At 36.9% G+C, this 17,454-nt stretch overlaps 1 non-coding gene across 1 annotated transcript; it reads right to left on the bottom strand.

Annotated features, from left to right (window-relative positions):
• Window positions 1-1,318: 1,318 nt before the first annotated feature.
• Window positions 1,319-1,435, bottom strand: LOC131621213 (U5 spliceosomal RNA). The gene has a single exon (XR_009289538.1). It is a non-coding gene; the product is annotated as a U5 spliceosomal RNA (small nuclear RNA).
• Window positions 1,436-17,454: the final 16,019 nt, after the last annotated feature.

Here is a 17,454-nt window from a genome sequence, read left to right as displayed (position 1 = left end):
TGTCTTTCTATTGTATACGCTTTGAATATCTTTGGAAACTATTGTGAATCTTTTTCGTGAATTGGATTGTTGTATGATATAATTGTTGTTGTGAGATGAATTGTTGTTGTATATATGATGATGCAACCTAATGACGTGATGCATTCTTATGAATGATGGTGATTTTGTTGTTGTTGAAGTTCGAGATTATATTGATGATGTTTGATGGTGATTTTGAGTGATGTTGTGACGTATTGTCCGTGTTGTGTTGGTGTGGATGTTGCATTCATTGTGTCCCATTCATTTGCATAAGCGACGGTGTGTCCAATGGAAAAATTGAGACGGTGGGAGTTTTACTCCAAATTAGTACCACATGCATTTGCATAAGTCGAGTCGCATTGAAATGGCATGTGATGTTATGCTCAATATGTGTTATATGATGTGGTGATGAGACGTTGCTGAGACGTAGCGATGAGATGCTTGTTTGATGTATTTGTATTATACTTGTGAATGAAATATGATGCTATACTTGTTACTTGACAATCTTATTGTATTACTAGATGTTTAGCGAATTGAACTGTATAACATGTTATGTGATGAGAAGTGGTGATATATGTATGATCCTTACTACACATTGAATATTATCATACGTTTCTTTATCGTGAATGATATCTCACCCCTTCTGTTTGAATGTTACCCTCCATTGGTAACGTGCAGGTGATGACGTGGAGTAGTCGTGTACCTTATAGCTCGAGTTGGTGTGTCGATGCTCTGATACGTAGCACTCGGGGGGATGTCGGATTACTTGCTTATGTCTTGCTTCTTGTTGTTCACCGTTTGTTGGCTTTCATCATTATGTTATGCTAAGACTTGTTGGATAAATTGCGCCATGTTGGCCATGATGTTATGACTTAGATTGTTGTTGATATTCGATTTCCGCTGCGATGTGATTACTTTTTGACATTGATGATTAATGCATTGGTTATTTCCCTCCTTTATATGTGTTATGTATCTATGTTGATGAGCATGATATGCGAATGTGTTATTAGTCGATTAAATGTGACGGCTCGAATCATGATGGTTGAATTGTTTTTTAGATTTTTACACTCTGATTTTCCTGCTTATTTCGGGGTAGATTTAGGGTGTTACACCTTACACCCAACATTCTTTTTGAGCTTGGTGCATGGATATTAACAGTGGGCGGCCCATGGTCCGATCGATAGGCTCTGATAACATATTAAAGTTTGACCTAACTCATCCTTACAAAATCGGTTAGTAAGGTGAGGCGTGTCACTATATATATATATATATATATATATATATATATACTTGAAAGCAGAGCCCTCAATGAAGAGGACTCTTCCAAAAACTAGGGTATGCCCCTAATAGTGACGCTGACACGGTATTCTTTAGTAAAAGGAGAAAGAATAGTTTGCTATGTCATCATCACACGGCTCCGTTTGATAGGCTCATTTGCCACTCGATACCATATTAGAGTTTGACCTAACTCATCCTTACAAAACTGGTTTGTAAGGTGAGGAGTGACCCTCTATATATACTATTTCTATGCTCTATCTCCAACCAATGTGGGACTTTAGGATCTTCGTAATAATTATGATATGAGATATATGCTCCATATTATCTTCGGAGGCATTACACAAGGAAGAAATTGATATATGCTTCATACATATATATATATATATATATATATATACATATATATATATATATATATATATATATATATATATATATATATATATGAGCTTAGCAAACAAACATCATACACAAAAGAAGAAATTGATGACATCCGATCACGTTGAGCCCGTATCTTCTTATCTCATTATGAATCTTGACAACAACAATAGTTTTTCTTTGTTGATGTAATCTTATTTTGTATTTGAATAGAGGTTTTGTCATTTTAATGTTCAAATATGATCATGTCAAATGAGTGTATTTTGTCTTGATAATAACAATGTAAATTTGCACATTTGGTTTAGAATGATATGATATATTCCAATTGTGTTACATATTTTGTAATTTCTGTGTAAAAAATGATATAGGAAGGTTAATAGATTTATAATGATATGATACAGGCCAGTGAAAATGATATAGGCAAAAAATGATACAGGCCAGTACAGCTAAAAAATGAGATTTAACGCCTCAGTTACTACATAAAACCGAGGTAAATGAATACCTTATTACCTCGGATTTTAAATAAAACTGAAAGGTATATGACGTGCACAACAAAGTTTAGAAAATAAAAATATGCAGTTCCTAGGGATCGAACCCGTGACCTTTTAAATTATAACCTCGTTTTTAAAACAACGAGGTGTTAAGTGCTATATTTTCATGTCGCCCTATGTTACCTCGCTTGGGTAGCCGAGGTTAAATATATTTCGCGACCGATGTTACAATCGTTATTTGTAGTAGTGATATAAGCACTTCAATATAACTTTGAGTCTCTTACTCGATTAGACTTGAGACGTCATCAAGTTAATCACCATCATTAAAGGGTTAGTTAATTATTATAAATAACTTCAACAATCATTAGAGTTGTTATCATTAAAACACTTAGGAAGGGTATCAGCAGGATCATCAGTTTTATACATGCAAGCTCATAGAGCCACAATGTGCTTGTGCATAAAGGGGGTATAGTTTTATACTTCAACGTCCAAACCAGTTTGTGAATAAAGGGGGTACACTGGATTGTGAATGAAAATCATATTTTTTAAGTTGCAGTATATACTCAATGGGAACTAGTTGGGTCTATGTCATATTGGGACTGTTACAGGCCTAAAATAGTTTCCCCAAGACATGTTATGGTGTGATGCATGAGAAGTGGGTAAAATATTATTAGTCGAGGTCATGTGTTGAAATGTCGAAGAGATTTGGGGACATGTACATAAATGCCAATATCAACATTGAGAAGTTTTTCAGGTTTTCTGCATACGTGGCCCAAGGTTCAAAGGTTACGGTGTGACGCTTCGCCCTAATGTGCTTGAATGCACTCAAGTTTTGTTACATTTTATAGCATGATGTGGACCATTTATTTTTCATGGAAATTAATTTGGATCCATTATATAGAGATTTCCTTGGCCTTTCAAACAATTGTTTACCCCTCTCATAATCGAACCTTATATTCCTTTGCAAATCCTTTCTTCTTCCTTTTTCAAGTTTTGGCGATTTCTGATTTTTCTGTATTTCTCTCTTGTTTAGGTCCACTGTCCTTCGTTGACCCCATTATCAAGTTCCTCTTGCTCATAGTTGCTCATTCGCTTCACTTCTTACTTAGGTACCATTTATAGTCTATTTCATTTCATTTTATTTCATTTTCTCTTTACCTTTCTAATATCCACTATGACAAACATAGAAAAATTTCCAGCGAACATAATGAATAGAACGGATGGTGGAGATTCTCCTGTATTAGTCGCCAAGGTGACTAGCATGCAAGGGTCTTTGGATATTAAATAAAAGGCCTAGAAAAGGTAAAGACCACCGAGAAGGAGTTATCTTCCTGAGTGATGGAAGTTGAGGAGGCTTTGGGGAATTATAGGGAATATCTTAGGGAGCAGACGAAGGCGTTAAGGAAAGAATACAATGATGTTGTTTGTGAAGGTTTAAAAGTAATGCTCTGATAACACGAAAATATACCATATTATTTTATTTAATTAACATAAATTATATCCTTATTTTAATTAATTATACTATTTTATTCTAGTATTATGCTGGTATTTTTATCTTATTGCAGGTATTTAATTTATTTCGAGTTAGGATGAAAAATATAACATATTGCGAGAAATTACCGGAAAGAAGAAGAAAAATATTGAAGAAGAAAAATATTGAAGAAAAATATGGAAGAAGAAAAATATTGAAGAAAATTAGAAGAAGAAAGAAAAAAAAAGAAATACAAAAAAAACCTTATATATATAATGGTGGGGACACCCGTCCCTCACCAAGGGACACCCGTCCCATGTGATGTCCCATGTGATACAACGTGAAGAAGAAATTGGTGGGGACACCCGTCCCTCACCAAGGGACACCCGTCCCAGTGCATGGAAAGAGAGAAATTGATGGGGACACCCGTCCCTCACCAAGGGACACCCGTCCCACTTGCATTTTTCAATCCAGGAATGTGTCAAATTGTGCTCCGCTTCTTCAGCAACTTCACTTCAGCAACTCCGTTATTTGCTATTTTTCTGCGCCCGACTCAATCCCACTTTCTCCTAATTTCTCTCATCAGCAACTCAAGCCTACGAGTATAAAACGATCAAGTCGCAACTGAAAAAGCTCTCTCTTTTTAGTCCGCCATTTTTACCCAGATTTTTGATACAGTTCAGAGTTATTCAATTTCCAGTTTCTATTATGTAAAAAGGAATAGTTCTCCACATTGGGGGACTATTCCCAAACTAGTTTTAGGATTTACTTTTGTCATTCATTTCTGCATTTTATTCAAAGCTTGACGGCACAGTACTATGATTTCAATTCAGCTTTTGTTTCCAGTACCCATTTAATTACAGCATTTGTTTCCAGTACCCATTTAATTAAAGGTTCTATTTTATTTTTTATTTTACTGTCTTCAATTAATTTCGTAATGATGTCTAGCCTTATATTAAATTATCTTAAATCGTTTACTATGCTTTCGTCTAATTTAAGAACCAAAAATTATTTATCTATTTCTGTCACTATGTCCAGCTAAATAGTTTAGAGTCCAGTATATGAGGACCGTCGTTACCGACGGGACTCGGTAGAAAATAATAGGTGCGGATTTATGATTAAAATTCTGTTTTGGTTTTAATTTCCAAGTCTAATTTAAATATCTTTGTCATGAGAGTGAGAGGTTATTTAACACGATTTTGTCACGAGAGTGAGAAATCAATTAAGGTTAGAGCCGACACTGCGAGAGCGTGGGGATCGAACCAGATAGTGGAAATTAGGCAACAAATCTAAATACAGCGAGAGCGCTTTAGATGCGTTTAGGATATTATCGGCTTTCAAAATATACTTCTTAGTTACCGGGCGAGCGAGAGCAAAATCTTGGGATTAGGAAGTATGGCTTTAGCTAATACCGCGAGAGTGTGAGGCGGAGTCTTTAAGTTGATATATTTTACGGAACTAAGTTATAGTCGTAATTAGTACCCGTTTTCTATTAGTCTTTTAGGAATGCGGAAATCATATTCCGGCCTCGTTTTAGTATTATTTTCTAGTTTAGTTTTACCTTTAGTTTTCCCTTAATTAATTATTCATTAGCCTTAGCTTTACAAAGCGACGATAGATTACAGTAGGTTGATAGTGGTCTCTGTGGTTCGACAATCTTTTATATTACTTCGATAAATCCGTGCGCTTGCGGACGCATCATGTTTTTGGCGCCGTTGCCGGGGACCTGAAGTCAATATTGTTATTCCGTTTTTGCACCGTATAGACTAAGGCATTATTTTAAAAAAAATTCCTATAATCCTAGGTAGATGGATTACCCAAATTTTATCTACAACCCAGACTCCCATTATTTCGAGGAATCTCAAGAACCTTATAAATCAGACCTCGAAATACTAATGGAGAATTTTAATACGTCACTAACTCCTTCTCACCCAAATGACCTGTGCAACCACCAATCCCTACATTTTGCGGAATCACAAGATTCCCATATTTCTAACCTCGAAGCATTAATTGAGGACTTCAATTCAACGCAAACTTATCATCAACCAAATTTCCTCTACGATCACCACGCCCAACATTTTGAGGAGTCGCAAGATTGTCATAAATCCAACCTCGAAATCTTAATGGAGGAATTCATTGAAGCACAAACTCTCTCTAGGCTAGATTCTACAATGAAGAAGCACTTTGAGGAAACAAAAAATGCAACTCTAACTCCCATTGAAGAACCCCAGGAATCCCATAATTTTAACTTCAAAACATCAATAGAGGGTTCCGACGAGACGCTAAGTCACTCTAGGTTAGAATCTATGATGGAGCACTTTGTAGAGACACAAACCGTCCAAAACCAAGAGTTTATCAAACAAAGGCTTCAAAACAATGAAACCCTTAGGCAACTGACCACTATGGTTGAGTCCCTCACTACTCACAACATGGCATTAGAGACTCAAATCTCCTTACTTGAACAAAACCTTCTAGGAACCTTCCTTGAGGAGCATGTGGATGTTGAAACAACCATTGGTGAAAAACAAATTGAAATTCCTGAGGAGAGTGATTACGAGATTGAGGAGAATGATTATGAGATTAAGGAGAGTGATAATGTAGTTGAGGAGAGTTCTAGTGAGAAAAGAGTGGAGATTGAGAAAAATCCACCAACACCATATGAAAGGGAGGTTGTAGAAGAGGTAGAGAAGGAAACACCTATTGTTATTCCTACTCCCTATATCCCACCCATTCATTCCCCGCAAAGTTTTGTGGAAGCTAATGTAGACTCCCGATCCAAGAAGTACGTGGAGGTATTGGAAAATATCGACATAAATGCATGCTTGTTTGAAGTCTCCCATAAAAAGAGGAAGTTAGAAGACAACGAAAATAGGGATATCGCCTCTGTTAAGAGGGTAAGATTAGAAATTAAGGTGGTGGATGAAATCACTAAACCCAAATTTGAAAAGCTGATACTTAGGATTGATCCAGAACCACCACCACAAGTTCAGAAGAATGAACCACCCCATAGAAGAAAGAAAAGAAAATGTGAGGGATATGTGAGATTGCTCGATAAGTGGCCATAGAAAACGAAGTTTGTTAAAAGTTCAACCGAGGAGTCATTATCGAGAGAACCACCATGAGTGCTTGCACTCTTAAGCCGTCGAGCTATCAACGTTAAACAAAGTGTTGTGTGGGAGGCAACCCACGAGTTTTCAGTTTAATGTTTTTCCTTTTATCGTTTGAACTTGCAGAAAATAAAATATGGATCGCTTGTTATGTCTCGACCATATCTAGGAGAAAAATCTATAGATGATCATCTCAAAAATGAGCTGGTCTCCACGCACATTCCTATGAATGTTGCTGCTGGCTGTGATATTGTTGATGAGCATGATATGAGATGGTATTTCCTCCGGACGCGGAGCGGATTTGGTCGTGATAGCCCGCCAATAGCATCCATACAGTTTATGTCCTTCCTATATCCACCTTTTATCAAAACATTGAGGACAATGTTTGGTTTAAGTGTGGGGGAAGGAAATTCTATGTCTCTTTTATTTTCTCTATTGTCGCATTTCCCTTTCAATAAAAAGGTTTATGTTTATTTAATCTTACATATGGAAATTTTCGTGTTTATTTTTAATTCCTCAATATCTTGAGCCATAACAAATTTTTTAGCATGATTAGATGCATAGCTCTACACGCCCGAAAGTACGAAGGTTACTCATATTTACGATATGTTAGAAACTTGAGTGAAATTGAGACAATATTATTACCGTATCGACACTCTAAAACCCCCGAGTATGTAGGACCGATTTGAGTACCTATTATACCGAACCCTCAAACTTTAGTTTAAAGTAACCCTGAGTAGTTTATCTAGCAGTCGGCACCATCTTAAACACAAACTACGTAGAGAATCGATGAATATAAGTGAACGATCCTTATAATTTATGAAAATAATATTCCTTGCTATAGGGAATGTACCAATAAAGTTAGGTGACCCTCACCCGGTCATTTAACCCAACGGCCGTACAACCTAAAAAAAACTCTAATTTAAGAAACTCATTGTTGGTTGGTTCAAGGTTATATGGTATTGAACTTGGTAGGGCGAACTACGGTTCGATCCCCTACAACCCGCAGTTGAGTGAATAGAAGGAGTAGACCACGTAACTGTGCCAGAACTCCATGCTTGAAAGGATCATAGTCACTAACCGGTTACTCTACTATGTGCGTGATAAGATAATGGGCTTAATGTGATTGCGCTCGAATGAAAATGGGTGAAACAAGCAAAAAAAAGGATAGAGGATTAGTTATAATAGCATTATTCGGATTGGTATGCATATGGCGGAGTTGTCTAGTGTCGTTACTGTATTTCTGGTGTTGAGATTTATCTTATGATATTCTAACAATAACATTTCGTAACCTAGTACAACTCGAGGTGTGACGTGAGTTTGCATTTAATCAGTATTGTCCAACCTTTTTTTTAATGATTATTTGCTTGAGGACAAGCAAAGGTTCAAGTATAGGGGAGTTTGATCACACGAAAATATACCATATTATTTTATTTAATTAACATAGATTATGTCCTTATTTTAATTAATTATACTATTTTATTCTAGTATTATGCTGGTATTTTTATCTTATTGCAGGTATTTAATTTATTTCGAGTTAGGATGAAAAATATAGCATATTGCGAGAAATTACCGGAAAGAAGAAGAAAAATATTGAAGAAGAAAAATATTGAAGAAAAATATGGAAGAAGAAAAATATTGACGAAAATTAGAAGAAGAAAGAAAAAAAAAGAAATAAAAAAAAACTTATATATATAATGGTGGGGACACCCGTCCCTCACCAAGGGACACCCGTCCCATGTGATGTCCCATGTGATACAGCGTGAAGAAGAAATTGGTGGGGACACCCGTCCCTCACCAAGGGACACCCGTCCCAGTGCATGGAGAGAGAGAAATTGATGGGGACACCGGTCCCTCACCAAGGGACACCCGTCCCACTTGCATTTTTCAATCCAGGAATGTGTCAAATTGTGCTCCGCTTCTTCAGCAACTTCACTTCAGCAACTCCGTTATTTGCTATTTTTCTGCGCCCGACTCAATCCCACTTTCTCCTAATTTCTCTCATCAGCAACTCAAGCCTACGAGTATAAAAGGATCAAGTCGCAACTGAAAAAGGTCTCTCTTTTTAGTCCGCCGTTTTTACCCAGATTTTTGATACAGTTCAGAGCTATTCAATTTCCAGTTTCTATTATGTAAAAAGGAATAGTTCTCCACATTGGGGGACTATTCCCAAACTAGTTTTAGGATTTACTTTTGTCATTCATTTCTGCATTTTATTCAAAGCTTGACGGCACAGTACTATGATTTCAATTCAGCATTTGTTTCCAGTACCCATTTAATTACAGCATTTGTTTCCAGTACCCATTTAATTACAGGTTCTATTTTATTTTTTATTTTACTGTCTTCAATTAATTTCGTAATGATGTCTAGCCTTATATTAAATTATCTTAAATCGTTTACTATGCTTTCGTCTAATTTAAGAACCAAAAATTATTTATCTATTTCTGTCACTATGTCCAGCTAAATAGTTTAGATTCCGGTATATGAGGACCGTCGTTATCGACGGGACTTGGTAGAAAATAATAGGTGCGGATTTATGATTAAAATTCTGTTTTGGTTTTAATTTCTAAGTCTAATTTAAATAGCTTTGTCATGAGAGTGAGAGGTTATTTAACACGATTTTGTCACGAGAGTGAGAAATCAATTAAGGTTAGAGCCGACACTGCGAGAGCGTGGGGATCGAACCAAATAGTGGAAATTAAGGAACAAATCTAAATACAGCGAGAGCGCTTTAGATGCGTTTAGGATATTATCGGCTTTCAAAATATACTTCTTAGTTACCGGGCGAGCGAGAGCAAAATCTTGGGATTAGGAAGTATGGCTTTAGCTAATACCACGAGAGTGTGAGGCGGAGTCTTTAAGTTGATATATTTTACGGAACTAAGTTATAGCCGTAATTAGTACCCGTTTTCTATTAGTCTTTTAGGAATGCGGAAATCATATTCCGGCCTCGTTTTAGTATTATTTTCTAGTTTAGTTTTACCTTTAGTTTTCCCTTAATTAATTATTCATTAGCCTTATCTTTACAAAGCGACGATAGATTACAGTAGGTTGACAGTGGTCTCTGTGGTTCGACAATCTTTTATATTACTTCGATAAATCCGTGCGCTTGCGGACGCATCATGCTCAATGCTTTCCAAAATTCCTGCAACCAAGATGAGGTGTTGTGTTTGGGAATTTAGGTTCCTTGAGAGAATATGAGTCCATGAAAGAAGGTTATTGTTGGAGATATTATTAATGATGAAGAGGACAAGGAACTTGGAGAGGAGGACGAGTAATTTTATAATCTTAGATGTTGTTTAGGCTTTTGTAATTTGACTTGAACCAATTGTCAAATAAAATGTAATTTATTTGTTTCTCTTCGCCTAATATGTTGCATTTACTTTTGCATTTTACTGCTTATTTGTTGTTTATCCACCTATGATTGTGTTTCGTCACTTTATTCGCATGCAATTTTGTTTCATCGCTTTATTTGCCTTTGTGGCTTATAAATCTTTACCCATCCTTTGTTGGGGAATGGCGTAAGCTTAGACTTAGGCGAGGAACATTCCCGACTAAAGTCGAGGTCCTCTTTATTGCCACAAAGTTCGATCCTGGTTCGGGTACAAAAAAATTGGGCTTCACTGCCTAAGCTCTGGAGTGCCTAGCAACCAAGAGAAAGTGTTCCAGCTATGGCTTAGTGTTCCATAATATCCTTTGCTTCCTGATTTATTTAAAATAAAATCAAATGTTAATTCCAAAAAGGAAATTGTATTATTCATATCAAAGTATTACTTAGAGTGCGAGGAATATAATCTGAGCACATACTTTAGAATACTTAGTTGTAATATCATCTGGCTTTCACAGCGTTCCACATCCTCGGGATGGACTCCTGGGTCAAAGCCTCTTGAGTGTAAGACCCACTTTCCGTATTGGTCTTGATCCTATATGATCCTTCCCCGTTGGCTAAGTAATATTATACCTTTACAATATAGACCAATCGACACTGACAAGAGAAGCTTTCACACTTCTTCTATTTCATAATTATGAAGATCCAAGATCTTTTACTTGATACATCTATTATTCAACACTTCATTGGGCTTGACATCTTCTATCTAATGAGGCTTGATAGACTTCTTTATAGATATTGATATACTTTTAGCAAGTGTACTAAAAAATGTCGCAAGTAGTAAAAATTCGTCTCCACAAGAATTGTGCTATTTTAACAATGCAATTTTAAAGTGCAAAAAATGTAAAATTAGGGGTTTCACAAGATTTAGTTTGAGCAGAAAAATAAATAACGTACTGGATATAATCATATGAAAAAGAAGATCGGATCTTATTTTGAATCCCCTGTATATCATTGTTGATGATGGTGTTTACCTATCTTAAATTGAGTTCTTAGAATTTAAAATTTAACAAAGACATTATACTCAATTCCTAGGCGTATAACTCATTATTTTACAGTATAACAATAAGACAGTAATAATACATGAAACCATAAAAGAACATAGCTAAAAGAACTTCATATCAATAATTTTACAACAATAATACATGAAACTCCAGAAGGAATTTGGTCTTTGATGACGAAAATATTCGCTCAAGAGATGCCTTTCACTGTTCCATCGTAGAAATCTTCTCTAAAACTTCCAATCATTGTCACATCATCCCTTTTGCCTTTTAAATATGCCGGTCACCATTTTACACTTAATTTCATCATGAATTCGACACACGATCGTCATGTTTGGTAACACTTTGTGTTTGTTTTCTAATGTTTTCTTTAAATTTATCTATTTGTAGTTTATTTGTTTGCAATTTGTTTTTGTGCATTTTCATTGTCAATTAGGTGCTTTTGATCTCGTTTGGTAATGGTTTCGGGTTAGCTTCGTGTAGCAACCTGCCTAAAAATTATACTTAGAGAGTCGCCACCTATTCTGAAGGGCGAATAGGAAACCCTACACAGATAAGAGATTGAGGGTAAGTTATTATAATCAGGCTGAGGGAAGGTATGGGGCACCCTCAGCCCTTTCCTAAAGGCTAACAATCAAAGATTAGGGTTGCATGGCAGAAAATTAGGGAGAAATGTGGCAAACAGAATTTTAAGACATGATTGAGATTTTGAAGAGGGGGACTCGCCTTGTTGCCAAGTGCCTACGTACCTCCTTAGGGAGGATCAGAGTCTACGTAGTTCGGGAAGGGTTGTACGCCATTTAGAGTTGGAATTTGATTTGATATGGTTTTTTAGAGGCTTTTTGGTCAGCCTATCGCAGTTTGGGTTTGTAATTGTAGTTTTGAATGGAATTTAGAATTATTAGGATTTAGGGCGTACAACCCTGATTTGGCACTATTAACCGCGATAATCGATTGATTCAATTACCATAGTTAAAAGATTTGAAATTTGCATCACTACCAATTTTAATCGATTGATACGATTATCACTAATAATGAATTAAGGTATATTTTAATAATAATTTTTATAGAATTTTAAATGCATTGTTACTCCTCGTAATCGATTGATTCGATTAAAAAGAATAACAAATTAAGTCGAAGGAAAGAGACGGTTAATCATCACAATTAATAAAATAATTGCAACCATTTAACCAAATAATAGAAATTGATTATATATTAATTAAATAATATTTTAATTAAAATTTTTATTGACCATAGCGATTAATTAATTTAATCGGAGCGAACAACAAATTAGAATTTTTATAACAACATCATATATTTTTTTTTTACAAAAATAAATGTTAGACCTAATTAATTATATAAAGGAATTAATAAAAAAACAATTATATTAATTAAATGGAATTAGTTAATTAGGCTTAGATTCAATGTGGTTGGTTTGAGGTTTATAGCATGGGGACCAAATCTGGGGCGTCAGATTTGGTTGAGTGGAGAATCAAAGGCTAGATTATGAGGGTGCATGGTGGGAGCTATGGTAAGGAGCGCACAGGATCATGAAGAAACTCACAGAAAAATAATATGTTGGAGGGGAGGCTCGAACCTGCGACCTCACCCTTCCATACATGCTTGGCAACCAACTCAACTAAACACAACTGGTGTTATGGAAACGCGCCCATTACGTTATGTACGAAACGCACGCCATAAGTGTAAAAAAACGCGCGCGAATTCAAAATACCCAGTGGCACACGGACACCTCATCATCGTCCCCAATACCACCTGAAAACCCCTGCAAAATTAACTACGAATTTGCTACGATTTCATTCGTAGCAAACTTACCTGAAAAATAGCGAATCAAACCTGTGCAAGCATAAACGTTTCGCAACCCTTCCCTTAGCTTCGTTTGGACCATCCGAACCTAACCATACCCCTAATTGATCCTAATTTCCCTCCCAATTAAAAGCCCTAAACTGAAACCCTAGAAACTCAAAACGGCCGTTAATGGCAAAGCAAGATTAAGGCACGCAAACTCCACACAATTAATCCAGAAATAATCAGTGCATCAAGGCAAGCCAAAACATATGATTAAAACATCATGAAAGTGTCTATAACATGCGAATCGATCCAAAGTTAGAAGTGACTTACTTTGACAAAATTGAGGTAATTCTGGGGGTGTTGTAGCAGATTAAGGATCCACACACGTTCCAAATTACTTGGAGGAGCTTTTGAGACCTTCAAACCTTGTTGAAACCTCTGAATTTTCAAAAACCAATTTCAAGTTCTTGAGTGATTTTTCGGTTCTTGCAATTGCGTTTTTGTCCAGAATTTCTCCCCCAATCCTTGTGCCTTGTGCTCAGTATTTATAGAGAGACGAAATTAGGTCAAAGGACCAAGCCCAAAGCCTTTAAATCAAATCTTGCCATATTTGAATATTTGATTTCTTTCTTGAATGGCAAGCTTCTTACTTTGGCCAATATTGTATCAAATCTTTCCAATCCATGTATGCACGAAATTATATTATATTTGATCATTAATATTGATTAAAAAATAATCAAAACATATTTTCTACCAAATATTTGATTTTTCATTTAATTAAATCATTAAAAATTAATTTTAAATGAAATAAAATTATGTAAAATCAAATAAAATGATACAATTCATGGCATATGTTTTGGATAGCTTTTGGACCGAGTTTGGGTCATAAAATGTAGGCCCATTTGTAAGAATTTCACTTTTGAAACCCTTCTTTTTCACATTTGGTCCCTCAAAATCTCCCAACTTTGATTGATCATATCTCACTCAATATTTAAGCTATGAGGGATTTCTAAGACTTTTTGGAAACCTCAAGGGGTCCTCTACAATCCACTTTGGAATATATTTTTCATTTGGAACTTTTATCTTGATCATATCCTCTTTGGGAAAAAACTACTTTTGAAGGATGCCTGAAAATGACCTGTAATCTTTTGCCTCGTATCTTCTAAATGAAGCATTTCTAGCCTTGGCTTGTGAGACACAAAGTTGTGGAGAATCCAATTTTCTTCAAGATAGGCTTTGAGTGGGGAATTTCTGATGTTCCATGTGAAAGTTATGCCCAGTCAAAGTTGGGTTGACTTTCTCCTAAGAAACCCTAATTTGAACCTTTTCATCTTTGTTCATCTCTGAGTTTCTATTAATGGAATCATGATCAATTCTTGATCAAATGATGGTTATGCACCCCATACTTGATATTTGCCCAATGGTTAAAGTTTGGATCATGCCTTGATTATGATTAACCTTTCAATTTGGATCAGTTGACTGTGGATTATCTGGATTATGTGAATGAGCCATGCCTTGAGATTTGAACCTTGTTTTTGTTATGAGAAAAGTGTGGGAGGTAAATTTTGGGGTATGACAGCTGCCCCTATTTAATTACCTTTGATTGAGTGGAGTGAGAATACGCAGTTCTCACGTCTTTTGATCGAAGAGTTATTAAATAATGGAAGACCCCTTAAATTTGCCTTGTACCCGGTAGTGGAGAAGGATGCCTTGTTAAAGTAGTTACCTTGCTTATGGCGCTAGCAGGGGTTTGCAGCTTATGGGTAACTCACTTACTATAGTTCTAGTAAGTCGTCGCGGTTGGTATACCCATTCACTATCGTAGTTGGAATAAGTCTGTCGCAGATGGTATGACTCACTTACTATAGCTCTAGTAAGTCGTCGCAGTTAGCCATACCTGCTTACTATCGTAGTTGGAGTGAGTTTATCGTAGATGGTAAGGTCCACTTACTTTTCAGTAAGTCGTCGCAGTTGACCGTACCTACTCACTATCGTAGTTGGAGTGAGTTTATCGTAGATGGTAAGGTCCACTTACTTTCCAGTAAGTCGTCGCATTTGAACGTACCTACTCACTATCGTAGTTGGAGTGAGTTTATCGTAGATGGTAAAGTCCACTTACTTTTCAGTAAGTCGTCGCAGTTGACCGTACCTACTCACTATCGTAGTTGGAGTAAGCTTATCGTAGATGGTAGGGCCCACTTACTGTCAGTCTAGTAAGTCGTCGCAGTTAGCCGTACCTGCTTACTATCGTAGTTGGAGTAAGCTTATCGTAGATGGTAAGGTCCACTTACTTTTCAGTAAGTCGTCGCAGTTGACCGTACCTGCTTACTATCGTAGTTGGAGTAAGCTTATCGTAGATGGTAAGGTCCACTTACTTTTCAGTAAGTCGTCGCAGTTGACCGTACCTGCTTACTATCGTAGTTGGATTCACCCCAAAAGGGTTATTTGTCTTGATGCGGGCGAGTTACGTGTATAAAAGGTTATCTTGCAAATGTGTATGCTTATGATTTTGTTATTTGTATGATGAATGTTTGTATGCGAATGCAGGTCATGTGAATGTTTTGTATGTAAATGCGATGTGTATGAGTGTTTATGTAAGTGAATATGTAAGTATGATGACTATGGGGTACTATCTTTTGTCACCAATTGGAATTTGTTTAAGATCTTTCGAGCAACTTTACGGGTCTTGACTCAGATCGCCCGGGGCTAGTATGTTGGAATGTGGCGGTGTTTTTTTTTTAGGGTTTATCAGATCATCAGGCGTATATTGGCTGCCGGAGGTATCGTGGTTTTATCCCCTTTATTTCAGTCTAATGATTTGTAAGTTTCCTGTTTTAAATTCGAAGTTTAAAGTTTATGAGAAATAAATTATTCTTTGCACTTGGTATTGAAATGATGAAAAGATAAGTATGAAAGTGAAAAGCTTTTATTGATTATTGCCTTAAATTGGCGAATGTACAAAGGGTATGAGAGAAAGAAAAATGACAAATAGAAATGACATTAATACTGCTATTGCTCTTTTTTTTGCTATCGAGGGCCCCAGTAATCCTTTGACTTCGGAAGTTGATGATTGCTCGATTTCCTATCCTTTACGAATTGTCTTGGGCTCGTAGCTTGGAGCCTTATCCCTGCTAGGCATAGTACCTCTTGACTGCATCTGAATTGATTGGGTGCGATAGCTCATCCCCATCCATTGTAGTGAGGACTAATGCCCCTCCCGAGAACACCGTTTTTACAATGTATGGACCTTCGTAGTTAGGTGTCCATTTTCCACGGGCGTCGAGTCGAGGTAACAGTATCTTCTTGAGGACAATGTCACCTTCTTTGTAGGTTCGAGGTCGGACCTTCTTATCGAACGCTTTTTTCATCCTCTTCTGATAGAGTTGTCCATGACACAAAGCTGTCAGTCGCTTTTCTTCAATGAGATTAAGCTGATCGAAACGAGTTTTTACCCATTCCGATTCTTCTAACTTTGTGTCAGTTATGACTCTTAATGACGGGATCTCCACTTCGATTGGGAGGACAGCTTCCATACCGTAGACTAGGGAGAAGGGAGTTGCCCCTGTATATGTACGCACCGAGGTTCTGTAACCGTGTAGGGCGAAGGGCAGCATTTCGTGCCAATCCTTGTATGTTTTCACCATCTTTTGTATTATTTTTTTGATATTTTTGTTTGCAGCTTCGACAGCGCCGTTCATTTTAGGCCTGTATGGTGAAGAATTGTGGTGTTCAATCTTGAACTCCTCGCACAGCTCCCTCATCATGTTATTGTTCAGATTTGACCCATTATCGGTGATAATCCTGCTTGGAATCCCATACCGACATATGATATTATGCTTGATGAACCGAGTGACTACTTGTCTTGTTACGTTGGTGTAAGAGGCAGCTTCGACCCATTTGGTGAAGTAGTCTATGGCGACTAATATAAATCGGTGTCCGTTCGAAGCTTTAGGTTCTATCATCCCTATCATGTCGATTCCCCACATTGCAAATGGCCATGGTGAACTCAGAACGTTCAACGGGTTTAGTGGTACGTGCACCTTGTCAGCGTAGATTTGGCACTTGTGACAGGTCCTTGCATATTGGAAACAGTCGGCCTCCATTGTTAACCAGTAATACCCTGCCCGCAGTATCTTTCTAGCCATTGAATGTCCGTTTGCATGAGTTCCGAAGGTTCCTTCATGTACCTCCCTGATAATTTCCTTGGCCTCGTTTTTATCTACACACCTCAATAACACTGAATCATAGTTCCTTTTGTATAGGATGCTTCCGCTTAAGAAGAACTTGGATGCAAGTCTCCTCAGTGTCTTTTTATCAATTGTTGAGGCATTCTCCGGGTATTCTTGTTTTTCCAGGTACTCTTTAATGTCGTGGTACCATGGTTTGTTGTCAGACTGTTCCTCGATCGTGAGACAATAGGCAGGTTCGTCGAAGTGCCTAACGGTTATTCGTGGTTCATGGTTTGGCCAGGTCACTTTGAACATAGAGGAAAGCGTTGCTAGTGCATCGGCTA

Source organism: Vicia villosa, linkage group LG7, assembly GCF_029867415.1.
Source record: "Vicia villosa cultivar HV-30 ecotype Madison, WI linkage group LG7, Vvil1.0, whole genome shotgun sequence".
Taxonomy (NCBI): Eukaryota; Viridiplantae; Streptophyta; class Magnoliopsida; order Fabales; family Fabaceae; genus Vicia; species Vicia villosa.
The sequence above is the reverse complement of the archived record's forward strand: the minus strand, read 5'-3'. Positions and strand labels throughout refer to the sequence as shown.